The following is a 27,104-nucleotide window of genomic DNA, read 5'->3' as shown; positions in this document are numbered from 1 at the left end:
CAAATGCTTTCTCTGTTTTCTTCCCACGGATGCTGCTAGACCTGCTAAGTTTCGCCAGCAATTTCTGTTCTTGTTTCAGATCTCAAGCATTCACAGTTGTTCGTTTTATTTCAATAAGATTTTTCAATGATTTTCAGGTTCACTGTAACAGTGTTCAGGAATGTGAATTCTATCCCTGTACCCAAGCAGAACTTTATTTTCCAGGTGCATAACAGCAACTGGCAGAGGAATGATTCGTTCTCAGTATTGTACTCCAAGATAATCGTCAGTCTTCAGTCACAATTTAGAGAAGCTCTCAGGAGCCAGCCTTGCAAACTATTCACATCCAGATTGATCCCACAGGCTTTCAATCTATTCTTCTGTCCATTGACATGGTTCTTTATTATGGTCCATTTGACCAAGTGCACACTCTGGATGAAGCTCTCTCTAGATGGTCAAGATGTCTAAATGTGTTTGTAGGAGAGCATTAGGCTTGTTAGCCATTGGAATTACAGAGTCACAGATGAGAGAGCACACAGAGGCAGTGACAGTTCCTTAAGACACAAGTTCAAATAGAACCACACAGCTGGACAATTGAAATTTAGGTGTTTAAATAAATCTGGTAACAATAAATTGTACCTGCACAATAAGGTGTGAAACCTGTCATCTCATCTAGTTTGGTGTCTGTGTGACTATACTCACACCCAATATGGTTGACTTGTACCAACCTTTGAAATGGCTTAATCAGTTTGAAACAAATAGGCAATAAATATTGGTCTTGCCAGTATCACCCACGCCCTGTAGATTACTTTGAATTAATGTTCTGTTTAATGGTGTCCTTTATAGGTTATTTCACTTTTGCTGTTTCATTAGTTCATTCATGGAGTTGGGGTTCTGGTTTAATGCTTCAAGTTTTGTGTTCAAGTCATTTTGCATTAGTCAGATAGATTAATCAGCCCCATGTTGGAGCCATTGTGGTGTGGCCTCTCCTGCTCCCCAACCCATCCTCTAGTTTAAAGCTTCTAACTAGGGGCCTCTACTACACCCTGACAATTTCTCTTGTCAAACCTCTCACTCTCAACTCTCAAACTCATTGCTTCCATCTCCATGTTAATAATCCCATTCTGGATTACGAAAGCTTGAAGTGGTTTCATTCCAGGGTTTGATTTTATTTTTTTCTTTTATCTCCACCAGAATGTATTCAGTTGCCTTCATCTGCTCTTCAGTACTTCCTAGGTTAAAATCCAGGTGCTAACTTTTGCTCCAACCTTCTCAGGGTTAATGTTAATGAGCAAATTTCCAGACTTCTGAACACTACTGACAGCATTAAAAAAAAAACTTTGAGATGGTGGGAAATATTTCTTGAAAGTAATTGTTGGAACATAGTTCAAAGATATAACCAAGCCAGGGAGACATGTTGTCGCTCATTCACCGTGGGCTAAATATCGAGCAATTAAGATGAATGAATAGTAAATAGTTTATTACAGATTAGAGGGCATGCACATGCACAAGTGCAATGGACCATCCAAGGACACTGAAGTGGTGGAGAGGAAATAGAAGTAATTCTTAATAGAGAAAGCAGTTGGTGTTTCTTCATTGAACTTTTACACGCTCACAGTATTCCCTGGATAATATACATGTTGTAAATTACTGTGTCACTTTGTAAGCTGTGATCCGCATTGAAGCAAGGTCAGTTCATAACATAATTAGGTTGTCAACATACCCTTTGTTTAAATACCATGTTGAGAATACATGGCAACACAACAGTAATGTTACATTGGTAAGAAATTATACACTGATGATGAATCAGCATGAGGGTATAAATCCACATGAAATCAATATCAAATCCATGTATAAATATCAGTTAGGATTCTCTAAAAATGCAGTTCTTGAAAATATTATTTGTTTTTATGCCCAAATTGTTAATTGTTAAATTAATTTAGATTTACAATGTTTGAATGTCAAATGCAATGTGAATTAACTGATAAATTAAATTATTAAATTAAATTAAATTAAACGGACACAGACAATACACAGATTCCACTCGTTTCTCAACATATTGATAGAGTAACTTACAAAATGAAAATCTTTTTCTGAAACTAAAGTGTTGTTATAACCCTTCAGGATAATTATTACACGAGATATGATAGGTGCTTGAGTTACATTTTTGAAAAATTCATTTGTGGAAGCAATGTAGGCATCACTGGCTAGGCCACCACTTACTGCCCATCTAATTTCCCTTGAGAAGGTAGTGGTTGTTGTATGAGTAATCCTTACTGCTGTTAAAGACCATGTCGAATGAGGTTGTCTCACTATGGGGTAGGTTTGCTCCCACAAACCACATCTCAGGGGGGTTTTAAAAGGTTCATTTGGTCTGGTATGACAGAGGAAACTTAATTGTTAGTTTAATAAGAAGAGACTTTTCTCTTAAACAATATATACTTTATCACATGTTAGCAAATGTATACAGGTTAGGCTGTTAAGATAGACATTATTAGACACTGTGTGAAAAATCTAGATTGAAGGTTTTGCTGCTCTGACATCTCTCCAAGTAAAAACAACGTCATCATAGTGACTGGGTATTACTGACACTTCCTAATATTAACTGTCCTGTACACTACATACAATGTGGTGAGCTGTCTCCTTTAACCGCTGTGGTCCAAGTAATGCTCGTATACCCATGGTGCTGTTAGGGACAGATCTCCAGGATTTTAAACCCGCAACACTGAGGGACATATAGTTCTAATTCAGGGTGGTATTTAGATTGGAGAGGAAAATGCAAGTGATGGTGATCCCACGCATCTCTTGGTATTGTCTTTCTAAGTGGTAAAAGTCTCAGGTTTGGGAGGTACTGCTGGGGAGCCTAGCCAATTTTCTGCTGCATAACTTGTAGGTACACATTGTTGCTATTGAGTGTTAATAGTGAAGATGGTGGATAGGATGCCAGTAAAGTATTTGCTTTTTCCTGGATGGCATCAAGTGTCTTGAGCATTTTTGGTACTGCATCAATCCAGGCAAGTGGAGAATATTCCACCACAGTCCTAATTTGTGCCTTTGAAGGTGGTGGACAGACTTTGGGGAGTCAGGAAGTGAGTTAATAACCACAGAATTCCCAATTTCAGATCTCCTGTTGTAGCTACAGTATTTATACAGCTGCTCCAGAGTGGTTTCTTGTTAATGATAACTTTCTATATACTGATAGTGGGGGAGTCAGTGATGGCAATGCAATTGAATGTCAGTGGGAGTTAGTTAGATTCTCTTTTGATGGAGATCTTCATTGCCTGGCAGTGAAGCAGCTGAAGGCTGTTGGGCCTAGGGCACTACCCAAAGGACTTCTGCACAGATGTCCTAGAGTTGTACCTGGTGGGACTGCAACTTATCATATTAAATGTAACACTTGAGCATAGAGGTAAAGGTGTTTTGCTCAGCTCTGTGATGACTTTTCTTGTGCTAAGATTGAATGTGACTACAATTAAGTGATTGGGAGGCCTTCTGGACTGTTATTGGATAAGATGTTTATACTGACAAGTTTATGACAGGTAGAGTAAACAAAATAAAGCCATGAGATTTATTTCAACTTCAGAGCTGCCTAATCAAGTTTTTCAGTCCAGTCAGTTCAGAGAAAACAATATAGTTCAGCTCAAGGGAACTAATCACCCCAGCAGAAATATCTTTTAGTCTGTGGAGTTGGCAAGAGAGATTTTAAATAAATGTTTTCAAGTTGTTAGAACTGAGAGAGCTTTGGCATTCAGAATTGTGAAAGATTCAGACCAACAGACTTTGAAAGGAATCATAAAATTTCCACAGCCCACAGAATATAAACTAGAAGGTGTCAGTTAAGTAGAAATTTAAAGATAAGCTAGGAGTATAATTTCTGTGGACTTCAGTCTCTGTTATGGGTAGCGTTGGGAAACAAGATGAAACTTTATTTTGTACACTGTACTAAGAACATGCTAAACCCTTCCATATCAATATTGCTTATTTTTTCTTCTTTATTCTGTAATAAATCTCTATTCTATTGTAAAAGAACATATTTAGCCTTTAATGATTATGCTTAAGTGACTAACCAACATTTTACCAAACCAATCAAATTTGAACAAATGTGATCAGAGAGTCTGATGTAGAGTCTCTAGACTCAAAACATTAACTTTTTCCCTGCCAGACCTGTTGTGTTTCACCAGCAATTGCTGTATTTGTTTTCAATCCCCAGCATCCTCAGTTCTCGGTTTTATATTATCATTGAGAGAACTGATTTGCCCAGTGGTGCCATCAAATTAAGAAATCCACAGCTTGAACAAGAAAACAGATTTACAACTGTCACGGGAAAGTTTGAACGCTGCTCGTCTCAGTTCAACGGCATAGCCAAACAATACACGTGTGATTCAAAAAGAATGAGTACAGGTTTTTTAGAAGAATATTACCAGGGTACAGAGAAGTAAATTAATCACAACATAGGTAGTAAACTGGCAAAGCACAAACAGCTTTGAAATCTGGCATTTAGATTTGAATCCAGCTTAATTGAAAGAGAGTGTTGCCAAATTGTGTTGGGTAGTTGGAGTGGTTTCAGCGTTGGGATTTTGGGACAAATGTATTAAAGGAAACCAGTGAAAGCTGTTGCTCATACAGACTTAATGTCAAGATATGGTATTCCACTGTTTGATGGTTTAACCTAAATCCATTCCATTTCTTTTCAAGTTCCTGACATAGATGTGGCATCATATATCAACAATAAATATGCAATGACATTGAAAAATTATTACTATCGGTGAAAGGCAAATATAATTACATTTTAGTAAGTCAAACGACACTCATACAAAAGCACTAACAAAGCAAAACTGATGTAATCAAAGGTTGTTTTCTTCAAAGTTCAACCCGTTTTAATGGAAAATTTCATTGAAATTAGGATGCGGAAAGACACTCCATCTCTATCAGCTTTATGTACTTTTTGAAGGTTATACAAAAACAAAACTCAGTAAGATTTGCTTGAATAAATGTCATAGAAATTTCTCATTCAAGTTTTTAGGAATTTGCACTCGCAATAAACATGCGTATAAAAATCAAACTAAATCAATGTTTGCATAACATTAATTTTAAATTAAAAACATTGCAGAAACAGATAGGCGCCAAAGAAAAACATAAAATCAGATCAGTCAAATGAATGGCATTGAGGTGCTTTAAGACAATGCTTTATGCCAGGAGATTCATAAATGTGTGCAAGTGCATCACGTTTAAGTCAAAGTTTTGGTTAGAGACTAATACCTTCAGATAAAGATTTTAATAATCAAGACATGTTGTATCATTTAATTGCTATCCTGCAATATTGCAATTTGGAAAATGTATTTGTAAACATATAATTTCAAACATTATTAGGAATTTTACAGTTGTAATAAATGCTTTCTGAAAAAAAGTTTGAGTAATGCATTGGAGTAAGTGGTAATACAGCCCTGTATATTGTAAGAAGGAGCTATTAAAACTGTTCATGCCAAGGCAGATGTCAGACAAAATAACCCTATCAAAGAAATATGCAGCAGAATAAAATAGATTAATATGATTTTCAGAGCAAATTTTCAATGGAACGTTAGGATGTCACAGTTTTGGCCTTTCCTTTCTCTCCGTCTAATGGAAATCTGTAATCTTGCTAATCTTCCATTCACTGGCCCCTTCTAGCATATACATTACTTTAGTGCTAAATTCTGGTAGAAATTGATTAGGGCAAATAACCTCATTCTGCATCTCTGTATCACTGTATCCCCATTTAGTTAGCTCTTCATCTGCCAGCATCTGATCCTCATAACTGTCCAACATACTTCACTTTCTATGAACTGTTCAGATACTGTAAGTGCGTTATCAGTGACAGAAAACTGTTTCATTCCCATGCTGTAAGATTATTGCTTTTTTTTCATCACTACTTATAACATTACCTAAGTTGTTCCACTCTTTCTTCCCTTTTCTTTTACAATATGCCATGTCTCTGGATTAAAATTGATTTTTGATGGTTTTATTCAGTACTGTATGACTCATCAGATTTTCTCTGAAACTGCTGCCAGAATGCCATCTCTGTACATACAGGACATTCAAGTATTCAAAAGTCTTGGTAGCTAATTTTAGTACCTTTTCAAGCTGGGAGATGATCATTCATTACTGAAGAACATTTTGGATTTCTCCCAAAAAACAATAGATATGGACCGTAAACTGAAACATTTGCAGAAAATGCTTCGCATGGATTGTTAATGCCAAGGCAGATGTCAATTTACAACTTGTATGGTCCATTAAGTTTTTATGAAGCATCTCATCTATTACTGTATAATTTCTTTCACACAGTGCCTTACAGAAGAGATTTTCCATTGTTGTGTTCATGACCACAATGTTCATATTTTGACCTGTATCCTTTAATTCATTTTTGGCAAATTCCTCCCATTATTAGTTAGAAATTTAGCTGATGCCCCAGTCCAGTGCCAATGTGTTTCTCCATTGCTTTGTCCACTGTGCTCTTTTCTTTTTCCCATGTGTTACAGTAGTCTGACAGGATCTGGTTATCATCTCAATAAATGAAAGGTGATTTTTTTTTCCTTGTTCCAAACCTTCAGGTCCATCGCTACATAATCATTAAAGTCTCTTGCTAATTAAAGACTCACAATGGGCTGTGTTGGAGTTCTCCTGTATAATTTTTTTTTACATTTAGCATATTTATCATTGTTTAGTGCACTTATTAGCCCTCAATCCCATACTCTTTACTGGGATCTTTTACATCTGAGAAGATGGATTGAAAATCACAGATGTACTTTTAAGATAATTAGCATTTCTTACTTCAATTTCAGTGCTAATAGTACCATTTCAATATTTTGATTGGAGAAGTTAGGTCTTGTGAAATAGATACAGTAAAATCTGGTATTATCTATAGTTCATGCAATCTAGTCCACTATATTTGCTTCTCACAATGTGGTGTCTTCTTCACTGGGAGAAGAAATACAGACTGGGTGACTACTTTGCAGAGTATCTTCACTCTATTCATAAAAATGATCCCAAGCTTCTAGTTGCCCATCACTTCAATACACCACCACCTTCCCGGCTCAACATCTTTGTCTCAGGCCAGTTACAGTGCTCCAGTGAAGCTCAATGCAAGCTGCAGAAACAATTCCTCATCTTCCACTTGGGTACCCTACAGCCTTCACTAATCCACATTGAGTTTAGCAATTTCAAAGCATCAACACCTTCTTCCATGCTTATTCCCTACGTCCACAACCCCAGACCCTGTAATGAAATGGTTTGCTTTCAGCACAGCCAGCCCATTTAAGCTACTCATAATACCATTGTCACCCAACAAGCTTCTCTTTTTCAAAGTTTGTTATCAACACTCTCTCTCAGGCCTCCGTCCCCACTTATCTGTTCCCTTCTTTCTACCTTGCATCCCTGCTGTCAACAGCATAAATACCACTGTTTTTCCTAGCTGCTTTCAGTTCTGAAGAAGAGTCACCAGACCAAAAACAATATTGGAGCTTCTCCCCGCAGATGCTGCTGGACCTATTGAGTTACTCCAGCACTTTTTGTTGTTTCACAATAATTTTCTCATTGTATAAACATTAATCAACTGACTTCACAAAAACAACCTCCTTGTTATATTCCATATCTGGTTTCATTTGAGCATTTGTCATAGATGATCTACTCAAGTTGCCATAGTGTTACCAGACCATAGGGCAGCTGCCTCATTACAGAGAGATGACTTGTGGTGGTTTAACCTGAGGGTCACCACGTCTCTGGTGAGGAGAGAGGTTGAGAAGGAGAGTCCTTCATGGTGAGGTCAGCTAGTGTGGGAATTGAACCCACACTGTTGTCTCTCTGCATCGCAATCTTGCCATCCAGCCATTTGAGAATCAGTTTAACTCAGTCACACTCCAGTCCTTATTATTTAAAGAACTTCTGTAACATTTTAACCACAGTGTGTGGAGTGGATCTGTTAAACTGTCCAACATAAAGCAATAAAACGAGTGTGTAACCAAATCATAGCTGGGCTGAAGATTCTTATAATTTGCGCAATTCCCTCTGTCTGAACAGTATTACCATCCTCTCACTTTGCATCCTTTGTGTTATACATAACGTCAATAGCTTTGTTATTTTATTTATGACAACATTAATAATGGGAATTGGGGTCACATCCAAAATACCTGTTAATAATACCCTGGATATTTATAGACTTCATTCTTCTGTTCTCGTCCTTCAACCCATGTCCTCTTTTACAATGGCCAGAGGTAGCTCTAACCTCACTCTTTGTATTTGTGATTTTAATTTTTGCTTTCACACATTTGGCCCATATCTGAGTGGTCTCTCATTCCCGCTACTATTGAATGTCCATTTTACGTGTCACTGCTCAATGTACCATTTGAAACATGAAGGCTGCCATAAATGTTTTTCCATGGTTCCAAAAATATGGTTCTTTTTGAAAAGCTAGCTCAAGTTAACACAAGGAGTTTATTCATGCCCAACACCTGAACACAGTCCAATAATTTAAAGGTAAGATCTGAGTCGGGAATCTCGAAATAGAATGTTTTCAATCTTGAATATTGTTTGTTAAGTTCCAATACCTAGTCAGAGGAGTAACCGTCTGGTTTTATAAATTTTTCAAAGTCTGAGCATGTCTAGTGTTATGAAATTGAGACAGACAATCAAACCAAATTAGCATTTCTGTCTCTGTGCTCAAATGTAGTAAAATTAAAACCCTAAGAGCCTCAACAGTTACTGCAATGTTTCCTAACTAGACATTTGAACAACCAATCTTAGACTTTGTGAATAATTAATTCTAAACACCAGTTTTGCGTTTAAACAAATGACTAAACAATTTATTAAACATACAATAACTTTAGCTGAGGAAAGATTAAACAACAAAGTAGTCTAATTAATATTTACGTTTTAAACCTAAAACATTTGTTTTTACAAAAGAAAATCAAACACAGTTAAAGATAAAGGAAAGAAAATAATAAAACTGGCCAGATTACTAAATGGTTTTCACAATGCATTGCTTCACAGGCATAGATGCAGACTTCTTGGTTGCTTTTCTGGAGAAGTCAACCAAGGTCACCTTTTTCATTCACTCAGGTAAAAGTAGTAGTACTTCTAACTCAGCTTTCTAATCTATAGGCTTGGAAAAGTTAGTAAGGGAGATTAGGCAGGGAGTTTTCAAATCTTTATTCTAGGTCATCAACTGCCAAGCTCATCTCCCCAGAAAACACAATTCAAAAAAATCTCAACTCTGGAACCATCCTGATAGACTAACCGTCTTTTCCCAAGGCCTCAATTACCATTTAGCATCTGCCATGTGTTTGAATATGGGGTCTCTTCCAGACTTGTTGGAACTAATTCCAAGGTACTGGTCATGTTAATAGCCAACTTCTGCTATTTGTTTAACACAATGTTCCTCCTGAGATTGTTGTGTCTGCAGGAACACTTTTGATCAAAAATAAGTCTTCGATTAACCTTCAGATCTCACAAACAATTAAAAGCTTATTTAGTCTCTTCTTTTCCTTTTACCACAAACTGTTTCCCATCCAAAGGTCATCTTTAGCACACAATTCCCAGGTCACAGCTCCAAACCGAAAATGATAGAAATAAAAAATGCTGAAAAATCAGAGAGGGTTCTAAAATGTGAATGGATTTAACAGAATAAATCATTTTCAATAAACAATACACAAATTGTTAAAAATGCTCAGCTACTCTGGCATCTGTGGAGAGAAATCTGAGTTAATGTTTCTGGTCCAGTGACCCTTCTTCAGAAAAGTTATTAAGTTCTGAAAAGGTCTCTGGACCCAAAACATTAGTTATGATTTCTGACTACAGATGCTGCCAGACCTGCTGAGTTTTTCCAGCAATTTTTGTTTTGTTTTTCATTTCCAGCATCTGCAGTTCTTATGTTTTTATCTTTTTAAATAAATTTTGCCTATAAATGTTGATAGGTTATCCCACCTTTCCTCAATGTCCAATTACTGAGACTATATCTTTGAGAATACTTCACCTCATCCTGCTCCTCTTAACAAATAACAGTGCTAAGGCCATCCATTATTGTCCTTTTGTATGAATGTAACCCATATTCATAAATGTATTTCATTTTCCATTCATAAGGTTCAGCTTCATAGATAATCAGTGGGGAATCATATCTCAATAAGTTACACACGCTTTCAATCATTCTTCTCAAAAGTTGCTAAGTTACAACCATTTATCTGAAAATAGTTCTTACTTTTCAATCTTTATTAACAACCATCCTCTGCTACCAGTGTCAAGGTGGATCTAAGCCAGTCAGTGAAATTGAAACTAAGGTGCTCAATTTTGTGGATTAAGTTTATTAACTACTCAGTCTTACAGCTGTTATCACTTGCTGATCTCTGGTTATATCACTTCAGTAAATTAACTAATTGATCAAACCCAGTAATCTGTGTACTGGTTGTGTATTATCACAGTTCATCTGGTGTTGTACACCCACAGTGTTGAGAAGAAGGGACTTTAACCCAGTGACAGTGAAGGAATGGTATATAGTTCAAAGTCAGGACAGTGTGTGACTTGATGGGAAACTTGATGATGATGCAACCATGCCTCTGTTGCCTTTCCCTCCAAGGTGATAGAGGTCAAGGGTTTGGAAGGTACTTTCAAGGGAGCTTTGTGAGGTGCCATATTGAATCTCATTGATGGTACACACTGATGCCATTCTGCATTGGTTGAGTTTGAAGTAAATGTTGAAGGTAGTGAATGGGGTACCAATCAAGTGTGTTGTTTTGACATGGCCAGTGTCATGCTTACTGAGTGTTATTGGAGCAGAATGTATCCAGGCAAGTGGGGAGTATTCTATCACACTCTTGATTAGTAGATTCTGGACAGGCTTTGGGGAGTCAGGAGGTCAGTTACTCACTTCCGATTTCCCAGTCTCTTCTGTTGTAGCCACAAGATTCATTTGGCTGCTGCAGTTCTACTTCTGATCAATGGCAATTCAATGGAGATTTAGTGATGACAATGCCATTAAATGTCAAGGGGTTATTGTTAGATTCATTTCTCATGGCGATAGTAGCTGCTTGTGTCATGCAAATGTCATTTGCCACTTATTGGCCCAAATTTGGTAGGTCTTGCTGCATTTGGACATGGACTGCATCAAGAATGGGGAGTCATGGATGGCACTGAATATTGCACAATCATCAGTGAACATAAAAACCAAAAGAACTGTGGATGCTGTAAATCAGGAACAAAAACAGAAGTTGCTGGAAAAGCTCAGCAGGTCTGGCAGCATTTGTGAAGAAAACATCTGAGTTAATGTTTCAGGTCTGGTGACCCTTCCTCAGAACTTACTCCTCAGCATTCCCGCCTTAATGGATTTTGGGCACGACATGATGTCGAACTCTTCTTCCGCCGTCTTTGCCTCCGTGCCCATTTCTTTGGATGAGACTCCCCTCCCCATTCCCACAAACTACTTTGCCCAGTTCCAACACTTTCCCTCCACCTGGACCCCTCCCTCCGACCTTTTACCGGCACTCATTCTGTCGACATGATATTGATCACCTCAATTTCTCTGCCCCCTCACCAAATCCAGCTATCTCCCTCCAAACTGACTGCACTCTTGTACACTTAGATCCAACCCTGACTTTGTTATTAAGCTTGCCGATAAGGGTGGTGCTGTTTTAGTCTGGTGTACTGAACTCTATATTGCAGAGGCTGACCTCCTCCTATCTTCCCCTGGACTATGAACCCACCATGACACATCAGGCCATTGTATCAACTATAGTAACTGATCTCATTTCATCTGGTGACCTCACCCCCACTACTCCAAGCCCCGCACAATTCGCTTCTACCTCCTTCCAAAAATCCTCAACAAGACTGTCTGGGCAGACTCATTGTTTCAGCAAGCTCCTGCCCCACAGTATTCATCTCTTTTTACCTTGACTCGGTCATCTCTCCCCTGATCCAATCCCTGCCCACATACATCCATGAAAAAACCTCTGAGTAAGGATCACCGGACCCGAAACGCTAACTCTGTTATTTTTTTGTTCACAGATGCTGCCAGACCTGCTGAGCTTTTCCAGCAACTTCTGTTTTTGTTTCATCAGTAAACATCTTCACTTCTAACATTATGATGTACATTAGGTCATTAATGAAGCAGCTGAAGTTGAGCCTAGGGCCCAGAATACTATCCTGAAGAACTCCACACCATTAAAAAGGAACAGGATTAGGCCTGTCAGCATATCATGTCTGCTTCTCTAATCAATAGAATCCTTGCTTATCTGATTGTGGCTTAACACTTTTCTGTCTACCCTCCATAACCCTGATCTCCCTTATCAAGCAAAGATCTGTCAAACTTCACCTTGAACATATTCAATGACCCAGCCTCCACTCTTAATTGGGAAAGAAAATTGTAGCCCAATAGCATTTGGATAGTAAGTTACATCTCATCACTCTCTTTAGATGGGACACCTACATTTTTAAACTATGTTTGCAGCTCCAGATCTTCCCTCAATGGGGAGCCATCCTCTCAAACTTTAACCTTTATTTCTTAAACTTCAATAAGCATAAGTGCATCCTGCTCAATCTTTCCTTATAAGACAATCTCTTCTTCTCAAGAATCACTTTCTCTGAACACCTTTCAATTCTAATATATCTCTGCTTAAGTAAGGAGACCAAAACAATACACAATACTCTAGTTCTGGTTGTGTAAATCACAAGATAAGAAGTGAATGTGAAATTAGCAAATTCACTACACTTAAAATCACACTTAGAACGCAAAGAGAAGACTGATCACATTGACTGTCTCAATTAAAATTGACATTTTTACGTCTAAAGTCATTCACATTTCGGCGTTTGTGTGTAATTAGCAAGGTGTTCTGTTAATAAAACATTATTTTGTTCAGCAAAGTAGTACTGACTTATGTGTTGAAGTCAAGCCAGTGTGTTCATGATAATGTCTTATGACTGGTTATCCTGAGGTCCAGGTTAATGCCCTGGTGATAGTTCAATTCCTACCATAGCTGTCAATGAAATTTTAAATTAATAAATAAATCTAGATTATAAAGCTAGTCTGCCTAATGGCGAGCATGAAACCATTATCAATTATTGTAAAATATTATCTGTTTCACTTATGTCCTTTGGGGAAATAAATCTCCAGTCCTGGCCTATGTGTGACCTACATGTGACTCCAACTCCACAGCAAAGTGGTTGACTTTCAACTGCCTAGTTCAAGGAAATTAGGGATGGGCAACAAATACAGGCTTTGCCAGAGATGACAACATTCATGAGAGATAAAATAAAGGGCAATGGGCTCCAATCTCTTCTTTATCACAGTGGGTGACAACTATTAGAAACTATAAGCTGTCGTATAGGTGGGACAACAAGAACTGGTGGAAGAGTGAACCACATGCCACACTGGTGCACTTTTGTAGAATAAAGGGTTAACTATAGCCTTACTTCAAGAATTAATATTGAACAAGTGCATAAGAAACTATCTCATAATGATGTCGGATCAAGTGCAACTGGGATCCAAGTCTTTAAGATTCCAGAGATGTCTGCTGTTACCATCTCTTATATACAATTATATTTAATAATGATTGTTGATGTTCAGTGAATGAAATGGCTGTGTATCACTTTCTGTCAATAACCCAGAACTGATCTTGCTACACATTTCATTTAGAGATTTGGCACAACATCATAGGTTTATATTGTTGAAGGAGTATAATTTAAAGCAAGTTTAAATTGTACAGAAAAGAAGTGGTATACAACCAAAGAAAAAGAGTCAGAAGTGTAATTGGGTTGGAATGGCATTTAAATTCTGTGAAAATATTTTCATGTTTAGATTAGCATACCTTTGGGAAAACAATATTTTGCTCTGCTCACTCCCTGTGCTTAGATGTACTAAAAATAATGCTAAACTGAGTGTGCCTTCAGTTCCTCTGAACTGCTTTTTAAGCTACACACCTTAGAATTAATGATCTCAAACCAATTGATATTGCTGGAGTAGAATGTACATGTTACTGGTTCTGCTGACAACGTTAGGCAGTCAATCCCAACAGGAGGCCATTGGCTAACTCACTCTTCTAATCCTGAGCATCCTGCATTCTGCCTACTCAATTAAAATATTTGCAATCATCATATATTCATTGTGCATGAGAAAGCTAATCTTGTACATTATGCTTCCAAATTTTCTTGGTACACTGTTACAATCACTGATGAGACTGCCAAATATATGGTATGATCTGGTCAGGGCACTCGTCTCTTTCATTTTTTCAACTTTCTCATTTGAAGTAAACAAAGTTGGAAATTCCAAGTGCTTACTGACAGAATAACGTCACAAGATTCTGTTATTTTGAGCAAACAATATTAAACATTATTTACAAGATTAGAAAAGTAAAAAATGTGTCTAATTGTATTCTTAATTAACAAGGTAAACATGAATTAACAAGTGAACTGCACTTACTAAATACACCACAAACTGCACATCACATGACAAATATGACCAAGGCAATTCTCACAAATTTCTTAGCAAGCTTCCTAGCTCAGAGAGTTCCCTGGAAGTCTCAAAAATTCTTTAAAAACAGTGTCGGTCTCATGAGGAATTTCAGCCTCTCTCCTTCAGCATTTATTTGATCTTGAGCCAACAGCGTATCTATTGCGTCCAAGTTCCATAGACATGATCCTAACCCAAAATACACAATATTCCAGATCTCTTTTGGATCTGCTGCCAGATCCTGCTACACTGACTTTCTTTTCCTACAGATCTGACATACTTCTGAAATCTCTTCCCATTGTTTTCACCAGGCTGTACTCCAGTGTCTAAACACAGGTACAGTCCTCAGCTTCTCAGCCAGGCTGTGGCCAATGACTTATTCACCTCCCAGTTACTCATTTTCTTCTTCCACTTAGCTTTGTAAGGCTGCACACCAGCATTTAATCACTGATATGATTCCAGCCCTCTGTTATATCAAGCAGAACCTTACTACCCTATCAGCTGTCCTTCATTCCTACTGCATGGAGCCAACAAACAGCAGATTAGCAACATTGTATTGTCTTCTCTGACTTTTCATGAACAAACTGACTTTTGAACTATTGATCAGTGGCCCTTCAACTGTTCCGCATGGCACTTTAAAACACTTGAACAGGATTCTATACCCACTTGCAGGCAAAATCAATTGTAGCAACCTATGTCTTGAATACTGCAATATTCATTGGTGTCAACTTTCACAGAACACAGATAAATGGAGTTTATGAATCACTTCTTTAACTGCCACAAGCAGCCACTTGATTCGCTCAACTTTATTCAGGTAGTCACAGCTACCAATACCTTTCCAACAAATTAAATTCTTCCAACCACGCAACTATTCATGATATGTAAAAATTACAAAATGAACAAACTAAATGATAAACAGTGTTTTCAAATCATTTTAACTTACATTTTTGAAAATAGTATTTTCAATGGTTTTTAGGTGGCATTGAAGGGATATCAAGATAGGAAGCTAATGTTCATGAGGCTCATTGGTGCAGAGTTCAAAGGTCATATAGCGAGACAATAACAGCCATGGAACACAGCAAACAAATATCGGATTCTTGTGAGATCTCTCAAAGCTCAAGGTTAGAAAAATCTCTCTGGCCAAAGGGATACACCATTGCTCGAGAACTTAAGACTAGCAAAAGTGTTTTGTGAGGATTGCAAACTCTAAGAGGAGCTGCAAAGATAAATTAAGAAAGCAGATTGCACAGTGGGGGAAGAAGCTTCTGGGAGATCTGTACAAAGTCAGAAAGCATAGAATAAACCAATAAAAAAAAAATCACTCAATTTTGATAATTGGGAAATTCTGTTAGCAATCATTTGAGGCCAGAATTGATTTCCACTGGAGAAAAGCAAATGTAAAAAAAATAGAATTTTTTCAAGTGTTCTGATGAGAGGGAGAAAGAGTTGCAGAGGTGGTATCAAACTCTAGATCTGGGGCCAGAACAGGCATGCATATGCTTTAAAAATAGTGCTCCCAAATGGTGTCTTAGGTGTCCTGGCATCTCTGTGAACTGTTGGAATTTCCAAAATGAGTGCAAAGGTGCTACAAGTCCTCAACTCCATTACTATCTGTTAAATCCCTTGAGGAGCTTATTCATGGACCAGAGCAAGATGATGTTCAATTAGTAAATCGCTGCAAACAAATGAGTCTGATGCATATTATTGCACAAGCCAATGGGTTTAGTGCAAATGCAAGTTAATAGTTTTGTTTTAATTCCTAGAAAAATTATAGGAACAAGCTGTGAGTTATACTCATTGCTTTTCATTTGACCACTTGTCCACTTTTGTACTTAATCAAGGCTGCAGGACCTGAGCGGCCACATTAATAAAACATAGAACATAGAACAGTACAGCACAGTACAGGCCCTTTGGCCCAAAATGTTGCGCTGATCTATTATCCTACTAAGATCAATCTACCCTGCAAAACCTACATTTACTATCCTCCATGTGCCTGTCCAAAAGTCGCTTAAAAGTCTCTAAAGTATCTGGCTCCACTACCACTGCCAACAGTGCATTCCACACGCCCACCACTCTCTGTGTAAAGAACCTACCTCTGACATCTCCCCTATACCTTCCTCCAATCACCTTAAAATTATGCCCCCTCGTGATAATCATTTCTGCCCTGGAAAAACGTTTCTGACTATCCACTCTATCTATGCATCTCATCATATTGTACACCTCTGTCAAGTCACCACTCATCCTTCTTCTCTCCAATGAAAAAAGCCCTAGCTCCTTCAACCTTTCCTCATAAAACCTGCCCTCCAGTCCAGGCAGCATCCTGGTAAATCTCCTCTGCACTCTCTCTAAAGCTTCCACATCTTTCCAATAATGAGGTGACCAGAACTGAACATAATATTCCAAGCGCGGTCTAACCAGAATTTTATAGAGCTGCAGCATAATCTCACTGCTCTTAAACTCAGTTCTCCTGCGAATGAAAGCCAACACACCATATGCCTTCTTTACAACCCTATCAACTTGGGTAGCAACTTTGAGGAATCTGTGGACGTGGGCCCCAAGATCCCTCTGTTCCTCCACACTGCCTAGAATCCTGCCATTAACGCTGTATTCTGCATTCAAATTCGACCTTCCAAAATGAATCAATTAGTGAGAATGAATCAATTAATGAGAAGTTCCAACATGGGTGCTATCTGCCATAACCATTATGCAGGCAACCTCCCTGTCATGATGCAACAGATTTGACTCCTAGCTCACCTCTGTCCTAATGAACTTTTACGCTAAATACTACCATTCATGTAGGATGTGTTAACAGAGAACATCAAAATCCATGATTTTTGCAAATGGAGATTGTTGGACTCCACATGCACTGTACACAAACATATTTATTAACTCTAGAAAGAATATGTTTTCTCTTGCTTTGTTTAAAACTGCAGATAAGCAATGATTGGATTCACATAAGGCAAAAAGATAAACAGGACATATTGCACAGCTAAATGAATTGACAAAGCACAGACACATAACCGCAGAGTTTGTTCCTTAAGCTGTTGACCATTTCACTCTGTGATGACATAGCTGCAGCACAAAGCTAGGAACAGGAAATGAACCATGCATTAATTTCTCAACCCAGAACTGAAAATGAATACCCATGACCCTCCTCACTGCATAAATGAACATTGGTTAAAAAAATGCCTTTTACTTCTGCAATGATTCTGCGATCATACTTTCTGGTCCACCCTCTGGGAAGCTGCAGAAAAAGTGAACTTCAAAGATATTTTGTGGTATGATCTAGCACGTTTCAACACAAATACATCATACACACAAAAGAATACAGCTATTGCAATAGTGCTAATTCATTAACAAGGACAAAAACTAAAGATGGGCAATTGCTTATTAGAAAACAGCTAATCATTCAGGTATCATAGAAAAATAACGATTTGTGAAGTATTTTTTGAGCTACTTGAGCTAAGACATCAGTTGCAGTAAAATTTAAAATCTCGACTATTGTTCTTACACCTCTTAGCCCAAAGTATCATTTCAAAATCAACCCCGACAGATATCTCTTAGTTGTTAAGAAAGTTCAACCCAAAGGCTACAAGGTGGGCTATAGTTCCAAATAAAATGTTATATTCTTCAATTCATCAACATCCACAATAATAAGTAGAAGTAATCCAACTGCGCCTCTCCTGCCCTCTCTTTTCAATCATTGCTGGCAGCAGTGGTGTTTTACAGTACACACAGGCATGCTCTGTTGCACAGCCTGGAGAATGATATGTTGGCCATCCTGGCAAGTTAATGGGTCATAACTGAATGTCCTGGTATCTTGAAACAACATGGGTCCTAAAATAAACAGAACAGCTTTAAACAGTCATGAGAAGAAGGCCTAGCTTGATTACAGCTTTTCTGTTTTCTGTCTGGTACGTACATGAAGAGACTCTGTAGGGAAATAAACAGCAGGCATGACAAGCAAAGTAAAAAAGAAATCATGGCTCGGGTTTTTAACATAGATAGATATATCCACTAACTGTAACATAGTAAGATAGTGGTTAAGTTATGTTTGTCCCCAGCAGGCAGGGAAGATGCGGTCAAGTGAGGGAGACTTGGTTCTTAAGAGAGGTCGAATGACTGGTTAAGAGGAAGAAGGATGCTTATATAAGGTTTAGGAAACAAGGATCAGAAAAGGCTCTAGAGGGATACAAGTTAGCCAGGAAGGAGCTGAAGAAAGGGCTTAGGAGATCTATAAGGGGGCATGAGAAAACCTTGGCAGATAGGATCAAGGAAAACCCCAAAAGCTTTTTACACCTACGTGAGGAAAAAGAGAATGACCAGAGAAAGGGTAGGGCCAATCAAGGATTGTAAAGGGAATTTGTGTACTGAGCCTAAAGAGATAGGAGAGGTCCTTAATAAATACTTTTCTTCGGTATTCACAACTGAAAGGGACCTAGTTGTAGGGGAGGACAGTGTGAAACAGGCTGGTAGGCTAGAGGAGGTGGATGTTAGTAAGGGAGATGTACTAGGAATTTTGAGGAACTTGAAGATAGATAAGTCCCTCAGGCCTGATGGGATTTATCCAAGGATTCTATGGGAAGCAAGGGAAGAGATAGCAGGTTCTTTGGCAATGATCTTTTCGTCCTCACTGTCCACGGGTATAGTGCCAGAAGATTTGCGAGTGGCAAACATCATTCCCTTGTTCAAAAAAGGGAATAGGGATAACCTCGGAAATTACAGGCCGATTAGTCTTACTTCAGGGGTGGGCAAATTATTGGAAAAGGCTCTGAGAGATAGGATTTATGATCACTTGGATAGGCACAGTTTGATTTGTGATAGTCAGCATGGATTTGTGAGGGGTAGATCATGCCTCACAAACCTTATTGAATTCTTTGAAGAGGTGACCAAACACGTGGATGAAGGTAGAGCAGTGGATGTGGTATACATGGATTTAAGTAAGGCATTTGATAAGGTTCCCCATGGTAGGCTCATGCAGAAAGTAAGGAGGCATAGGATAGGGGGAAATGTGGCAGATTGGATTCAGAATTGGCTGACTCTTAGAAGACAAAGGGTGGTAGTGGACAGAAAATATTCAACATGGTGCTCAGTTACGAGTGGTGTACCACAAGGATCTGATCTGGGACCTCTTCTATTTGTGATTTTTGTAAATGATTTGGATGTAGGAGTGGAAGGGTGGATTAGTAAGTTCACGGACGATACGAAGGTGGGTCGAGTTGTGGACAGTGCGGAGGGCTGTTCTAGGTTACAAAGGGACAGTGATAGGATGCAGAGCTGGGCTGAGAAGTGGCAGATGGAGTTTAACCCTGAAAGGTGTGAGGTGATTCATTTTGGAAGGACAAATTTGAATGCAAAATACAGCGTTAACGGAAAGATTCTAGGCAGTGTGGAGGAGCAGACGGATCTTGAGGTTCATGTCCACAGTCCCTTGAAAACTGCCACCCAGGTGGATAGAGTTGTTAAGAAGGCGTATAGTGTATTAGCTTTCATCAATAGAGGGATTGAGTTCAAGAACCGTGAAGTTATGCTCCAGCTATACAAAACCCTGGTTCGGCCACATCTGGAGTATTGTGTCCAGTCCTGGTCGCCTCATTACAGGAAAAATGTGGAAATGTTGGAAAAGGTGTAGAGGAGATTTACCAGGATGTTGCCTGGAATGGAGGGAAGGTCTTACGAAGAAAGGCTGAGAGAGCTAGGGCTTTTCTCTTTAGAACGACGAAGGATAAGAGGTGACTTGATAGAGGTGTACAAAATGATCAGAGGCATAGATAGAGTGGACAGCCAGAGACTTTTCCTAGGGTGGAGGTAGCTATTACGAGGGGACATAGTTTTAAAGTGAGTGGAGGTAGATATAGGGGAGACATCAGAGGTAGGTTCTTTACTTAGAGAGTGGTAGGGGCATGGAATGCATTGCCGGAGAGGGTAGTGGAGTTGGCCTCATTAGGGGCATTTAAACAGCTATTAGATAGGTATATGGATGATAGTATAAGATAGGGGTGGAGATTAGATAGACCTTAGACTTAGGGTAAAAGTTCAGCACAACATCGTGGGCTGAAGGACTATACTGTGCTGTTTAGTTCTATGTACTATGTTCTAATACAGCTCACATTCCAAAGAATTTGAGATGTGTTACATCAGGAAATCTTATTTGAGAGTAATACTTTTAGATTGAACTATAGATGTGTATGTAAATTGATGGATTCAGTGACACATACATGATGAGATGTGATCATATACTTATGGTGTAGAAAAGGTATGATCCATAGTGCAATACAATATAAGGGGGTCATTGTTCATAAAGGACCATAGTATTTTTACCCATTAGAGAGAGGCAACTGGTTATGTACAGCTTTAGAATAGCCAGTCCACTAGTACTGGACTAAGGTAATGAGGCATGCCTCCATGAACTGCCACTGCCAGAACAATGACTGAGCCCATACTGGTGGTTTAACACTGCACCACACTCTAGCCATTTAAGCTAAACCTACTCTCAAACTCTAGGGTTGCAGATTTGAATGTTTATTGTTCAAATGTTTAATCACTCATCACCATATTGCATTTGGCTAAACTTGTTCTTCGCTCCAGGATAATTCTGTCTGCGCCATTGATGTTTGGATACCTTTCTCCACAACCAGCCCTCTTAAATCCTATTCCCTGATGTCACCTAATGTGTGTTCCTTAGACTTATTGGACCTCTGTTTCTATGACTTTCCCCTTCCAGGCATTTTCTATATGGAGCCTGGTGCGGTAGGTGGCAATTAATTCACTACTCCCACCATCAAGAAAGCTTACCAGATTGTGCATCAATCAGCGTGTTCAGAGCTGACAGCCAAGCATCAGACAACTTCTCCGCTTATTGCAGAACTCAGTGTGACATTTCAGCTCACCAGATACTGCCAGCCAAATTGAAACCAGCAGCCTCTGGGTCCGAAACACCATTAGCCGAGGCCTACTCTTCAGGAGATCTAACAATGAGAAGGTGGATCTCATAGGGTAGGTGCCAGAGGAGGAAGAGGTGTTAACTGGGCTAGAAGAAGGCACAGAGTGTTGGCTTTCAGAAGCCTCCATCTTGTCTCCCCATCAGAGTTCCCAGTGGCCCCAGACTGGGGCAAATAAAAGTATCTCAATGTGGCAGCATTGTTTCCCTGATTACAAGTTGGGAGACCAGGCACTTTTTCACCTGTTGGAAAAACAGGTAACAAGAGAGGCAAGAAATGAGGCACTTAACTGACTGTCAAGTGAGAACATAAGAGCTTTAATTAATGGTTACTCAAAAAATCTCCCAGTGTATCTTCATGACTAGGACTTAACTGGCGAGGTGGTACGAGTGAGCATTGCTCCAGGTCCAACTCATCCAATTATTTCCTCTTCCTAATATATCAGGAAGGGTGATATCGAACTTCCTGTAAGACTTAGATTATCCATTCCACACTCCATGCCATTCCTTTCATCTCTTGCCAAGGAAGGCACTCTGCCCCTCACCCCACCATGTGTTCCCCACTGCTCTTGTGCTGAATTCTTACTGCTCAAACTCCTCATTAATCATTTCTCCAAAAATCCAATCAGAATTGGCAATTACTTTTTTTAAAAGGGTCAATGAACCATGGTGCTTTCGGTAACTGTGAGTTTTAGTTACAAATATTGTTGCCCATTTGTTAAACAGGCAGGTGCTGAGATCAGAAAGTGACCTGCAAGGGTGTGATTTGAAAAGCAGCCAGCATGGAAGAACCAGAGTTGTTCTTCCAATCCCTGATTTCCTGTCTCCTGTTTTGGTCATCACCCTTCCAACTGAAAGTTCTGCATGGAGAGGAGCAGTAAAAATAGCAGAGAGGGAGCCTGTGATTGGAGGAGCTGGAACAGCAGGTGTGAGTCAGGCAGAAACTGGGATTGGAAGAGCACTCACTGCTTCACCTATCACAACGCTGGCTGATCCCTGGAGACTTGCAGCTTCCCTCTCCTCTTGCCAGGCTATTCATGCCAAGGATTGCTGCACCATCCCTTTGTCCACCTATTCTAGATTACCCAATTGGCAGCAGTCCTTCAGTCAATGGCCACTAAGTGTACTTTTTCCCGATTAAATGTGCCTCCAGGTATTTGTCCTTGGAGTGTGCTGTCTTCTTAATGTTGAAGCATCTCTCTAAATGTCAAAAACCCTTTGGAGAGTCTGAATTGTAACTTATTTTGAACAATCAGTTACAGAATAAGTTATCAGTAACTGTTGTCACTACTCTCATTAATATTTAGTTTTCTGCTTCTCTGTTCTTTTGATATTGTTGGGATATTGGTTTATGAGTGAAATCAAGGTAACGTTCAAGTATTATACACATAATATGTTTTATACTTGGCTAAAACCGTCGGCCAAGAGGATTTGCACATTGGGAGTTGGTAGCACTTGCAAAATATAAAAGTGGTTTCAAAATCTGAATCTACAATAAGCTATACTCAGTTTCAAATGAATCTTAGTAACTTTGTTAATCAATATTTCCTGTGCCATGTTCAATTCATTTCTGATCAAAGACACCCTGTACTGTGTTGATTTGCTTCATAGAATTATAATGGAGAATAGTGCAGTGAATGCAGAATGATCTGACCTTTCATTAGCAATTGTTATGGGTCTGCCTCCAACAGGGTATATTACCCGATGTGCAGAGATAACCTGTTGACCCATGTAACATAAGAAACTGAGCCCAGATATCATGGCATTGAAAAATCTAACAGACATTCATTACAGTGAACAATTATATACAGGCATTACATTCCTCAGGTACCTCAGCATCTGGGGGCTAGTATTAAGTTATTACATTGCATGGAACAGAATGCTTTGCATAGTATGTCATGTTTCAAGTGATCCCAGATACGATAGAATCTGACATTTTTATATACTCAAACCTCATGCCATCCTCCATGATATCATGAGCATATCTCTTAAAGGTATTCTGAAACATCGACCATGAGTCATAACACATAATGCCATCACCGAATTCTCCGTTTTCCACAAACTGGAAGTTACCACTGACCAGAAACTGAAGTAGATGATCCATATAAAGACTGTGGCTACAACCACTGATCAGAATCTATGAATCCTGTAGCAAGTAACTTCCTGTGTCCCCAGTGCTTGTTTATATTTACGAGGTATAAGTCAACAGTGTGATGGAATACTGTTCACCTACCTGGATGTCCAGGGCAAAGTAGCTTGCTTATAATTGGCACCACAGTTATCAAATGGAACATCCTCTCCCTACACCACCAACACTCAGTTGCAGTAGTGTGTATCATCTACAAAATGCATTACAGAAATTCACTAAGCCTCTTTTGTAAGCACCTTCCAAACCTGTGACTTCTACCACAAAAAAGGATAAGGAAGCAGATACATAGAAACACCACTAGCTGCAGTTTCCCTCCAAGACACTCACTAACCTGACTTGAAAGACATAGCCGTTCCTTCAGTGTTGCTGGAACTGCCTCACTAATACCATTAAGGGTCTACCTACAGCACGTGCGCTGTAGCAGTTGAAGAAGACAGCTCACCACCACCTTCTCAAGGGCAATAGGGACAAGGAACAAATGCTGGCCCAGTCAGTGATGCTAATATCCCATGAATTAATAAAACCAAAAGCAAGTTGTTGTTATCAGGACAAGTGCTAATTTATTTTTCTTTAACAAATCCTGTTGAAGCTGCATTTTCTATTTTTGTTACATTATGACATAGTGAAGAGCAATTGTCAGTGTTAGTGAAAATTCTCAAAAATGAAAGATTGCTTTCTTTTACAAATGTGTTTATTTTAATTGCAGGAGTTCCAAGCACAGCCATAGTTTCAATTTATATCCTATCCAACCCTACTGGGAATCATAATTCACATAAATGATGTTGGTTCCCAAAGCCCACACAGAGCTGCACCACACACACACACAAAAAGCTCTCTAGTTTATGTCCCATTTTGGATATTTGATCACATGTGGAAATGCATTTGTTGTTTTAAATGTCAAATGTAATTAGGTGGAGGCAAATAAAGACTGGCCTTAAAGCAGCAGCAGTTGGACAATGGAGTAAAGCTAATTTATAGTCACAATTCAAAAGCCACATTTTAGCAACCCAAGAGTTTTATAATTACTCTAGATATACATCTATCAGTAAAGAAATGAAGAGTTACGGCGATAAGACAGGAAAATTTAGTTGAGGATTATCAGACCATCCTTGACCTCATTGAAGAACAGAGTGCACTAGACGGACTGAATGGCCAACTTCCGCTCCTCCGTCTTATGATCCTAAGTAGCAATTTCTTTTGGCTGATGATGACCACATTTTCATCAAATGCCCGATTCCCCTCTTTTCCTAGGAAACTTGATGTGAATTTGTGCGTTGCCAGACATTGATCAGTTGGTAGCACTATTGTCTCTGAATTACAGGCTTACAGGTTTGCATCCCACTCCAAGGCTTGAGGTTGAAAGTCGATGCTGACTCTCCAGCACCCTGCTGTACAACAGACACATTGCCTTCTGGATGAGACCTGAAACCAAGGTCTTGCCTGCCTCCTTCAGTGGATCTTTTGAAGTATTTTGAGGAATACTTCCTGGTCTATTGGCCAAAATAATCCCACAATCAAAATCACACAAAACAGATTACTTTGTCACTGTTAAATTGCTGTGTTCTTTTAAAACTTTGCTGTGTGCAAATGCCTGTAATGTTTGCTGCATGACAATATTGACAACTGCTTAAAAACCTTTCCATTGGTTGTCAAGGACTTTGAGATAACTGGACATCATGAGAAGTGCTATGCAAATGCTGGTCTTTTCTATTAAATCTGTTTAGGTTGCCACCTTAATTATGTTTTTATTCCTGGATGAATGCAGATCCAACATTATCCAGAAACAGCCCATTTGCTTAGCACCAGGCCACCTTAAACACTCACTCCCTCCATTGTGCTGGACAGTGGCAGCAGCGTGTGTCATCAAAAGTGCATAGTGCATCACCTTACCATGACTTGTTCAACAACACCTTCTAAACTTACAGCCTCTGCCACCTAAAAGGACAAGAGCAACAGATGCAATGGAAACACCAGTAGCTGCAAATTTCCCTTCAACCCATTCACTATCCTGACTTGGAACTCTTTCATAATTCTTTCAATGTCAATGGATCAAGGTCCTGGAACTCCCTCCCTACTAGCATTGTGGATCTGCCTGCAGTACATGGACTGCAATGGCTTGAGGAGGCAGCTCACCACCATCTTCTCAAAGGCAACTATAGTAGGCAATAAATGATGACCCAGCTAGTGAAATCCACATCCTGTGAAAAAAGTTTAGAATGGTTTCACTTTAAATGTTTCAACAGGGCGAGGTTGTTCTAATCAATGTGCTTGCACAAATGACCAACCAGCATACATAATTGCTCTTTACTCCGAAGGAATTTCTGGGTCACATGGTAATATTATTTCACTGATTGAAAATAAAGCAGAAAATGGGTCTGTTACATTAATCCTGGTCCATATTGCTGAAAAAAAAAATCACCTTTTGGTTTTCTGCTATTTCAACTTGGAGCATTCTGTGCTATTAATCCTTTTAACAGCCTAAGTCTGAGTTATGGTGTAAAATGTCCAATGAGACACCATTGAGAAAAATATTAGCAGGTGCAGGGTAAGCTCATTCTCCTAGGCAAGATGCAAAATTTATTGCCCTCTGAATTTGAGGGTTTCAAGAGCATGTTCAATTATAGGTTGAAGGTAAGGAATGCAGTGCATGTGGAAATGCATTTGTTGTTTTAAATGTCAAGGCATGTTTTCATTTTCTCTTTCAGTTCAGCACTAAATGACTTAAAACAAAAAATGATCTCTATGAAAAACAACGGAACGGGCACATGCTGTCAGCAGAGGTGTTATCACCAAAACTGAATGTCAGTTCATTATCACATTGTTATTTATGGGAGCTTATTAAATCTATATTGCATGCTAGGTTACAATGTGACCATGCTTGAAAATGACTTAATTGGCTCGAATATGCTTTGGGCCCTCCTAGGGTTGAGCGGGCTGCTAGAATTTGAATTAGGTTTATTGTTACATGTACTCCAGTCCAGAAGCACAGGAGTACAGTGAAAAGTTTACCATGTCACTCTGTGAGATGCTATCATTGGTACAAAATACCTAGGTACAAATCTTAGATACAAAAGAGAGAAATTACAAAAAGTCACATTACCTATGTAAATACCATTTCTGTTCTGAAATAATGCTCATTAAACTCTTCCAGTAGGGCTGACAAAGTTTCTGGGCTATTAATGTGCCTTTGAAGAATTGACCCCCTTGCTGTATTCTTGAACTGAGATCACCTTTTCTGCTTAAGTTGAAGCTGATTTCCCAGCTTCAGAGGCTGATGAAAATAGGCCAGAGAATTGCTTTGTCAGAGTTCTCTAGTCCACTGCCACTTCACAGGATGTTCCAGCCAGAAATGAGCTCCCAGTGACACTTCCAATGGCACTCCCAATTGGATGATATCATTTGACTCATTTTGTCTGAGGCCTGAGCAACATGGGATGCCAAGAATACCTGGCATGGAGCATTGGACTAAAGTGGATTAACATCTGACTCCTTTCTTGTTTAAAACATTTGCAGAGATGTTACTTTTTCGATCTTCATAACACATTGTACTCAGAGAGCTTTAAATGTCTTCT

At 39.0% G+C, this 27,104-nt stretch overlaps 1 long non-coding RNA gene across 1 annotated transcript in view; it reads right to left on the bottom strand.

Annotated features, from left to right (window-relative positions):
- LOC125483213 overlaps window positions 1-26,863 on the bottom strand; it is a 62,437-nt gene extending 35,574 nt beyond the window's left edge. The window contains exon 1 of the long non-coding RNA XR_007262176.1: window positions 26,633-26,863. This is a non-coding gene — a long non-coding RNA (uncharacterized LOC125483213). The remainder of the gene's footprint in view (window positions 1-26,632) is intronic.
- Between the last annotated feature and the right edge of the window lie 241 nt (window positions 26,864-27,104).

The sequence above is a fragment of the Rhincodon typus genome, chromosome 5 (genome assembly GCF_021869965.1).
Source record: "Rhincodon typus isolate 14 chromosome 5, sRhiTyp1.1, whole genome shotgun sequence".
NCBI classification, from domain to species: Eukaryota; Metazoa; Chordata; class Chondrichthyes; order Orectolobiformes; family Rhincodontidae; genus Rhincodon; species Rhincodon typus.
This window is presented reverse-complemented; position numbering and strand designations above follow the sequence as displayed.